This window comes from Microtus ochrogaster, linkage group LG1, assembly GCF_000317375.1.
Source record: "Microtus ochrogaster isolate Prairie Vole_2 linkage group LG1, MicOch1.0, whole genome shotgun sequence".
In the NCBI taxonomy this organism is placed as follows: Eukaryota; Metazoa; Chordata; class Mammalia; order Rodentia; family Cricetidae; genus Microtus; species Microtus ochrogaster.
This window is the reverse complement of record NC_022027.1, coordinates 31,958,125-31,958,739: the sequence shown is the minus strand read 5'-3', so window position 1 is coordinate 31,958,739 and position 615 is coordinate 31,958,125. Positions and strand designations below refer to the sequence as shown.

The 615-nt window shown below is 36.4% G+C and overlaps 1 protein-coding gene across 7 annotated transcripts in view; it reads left to right on the top strand.

Annotated features, from left to right (window-relative positions):
* Positions 1-615, top strand: part of Clock (clock circadian regulator) — an 85,917-nt gene that overhangs the window by 71,624 nt on the left and 13,678 nt on the right. The window lies entirely within an intron of this gene.

Sequence of the window (615 nt, the reverse complement as noted above, 5' to 3'; positions counted from 1 at the left end):
ATATATATATATTTCAGCCTTATGTTTTGTTAAGCCGTTGGCCGAAAGCAGCCTCTTTATTCATTAATCAATAAAAGCAACATATATAGAAGGACTTCGCACACCACACATTAGCTATCTGCTCAATTCTAGAACCTCCAAAGATACTTATTCTGAGGGCATTGCTATCAGCCAAACTTCAATTTTAGTAAGTTCAAATCCAGAATTAAAAAAGTTTTACTTTGTAGAACCTTTGAGGTAGAGAGTTTATATGTTTTAGTAAAATGCCAATAGATAGGATTCCTATTACTTGACTAAGACATGCTTACTACTTGACTGACAGGGTTGTGTAGGGAACTAGGGCTTTGCTGAAGGGAAACTAGGTGAACACTCTTCTGTGTACTGTCACTAACTTTGAGTGATGGATGGTGCAAAGCTGCCAGCAGCAGCCCTTTGACAAGCACTGAATAGCACGGTTGATCTTGTGGCTGAGAGAGAATGAATGTGTATCTTCATAGTTCATTGTTATTATTGCTAATTGCTCTTGCAAAATGTGCTAATTACTTCTTACATGACTGTTAATTTTGCTTGGCTTCTTTTAGTGTTCTCCTTGGTCTTTTTGTTTGTTTTTTATTT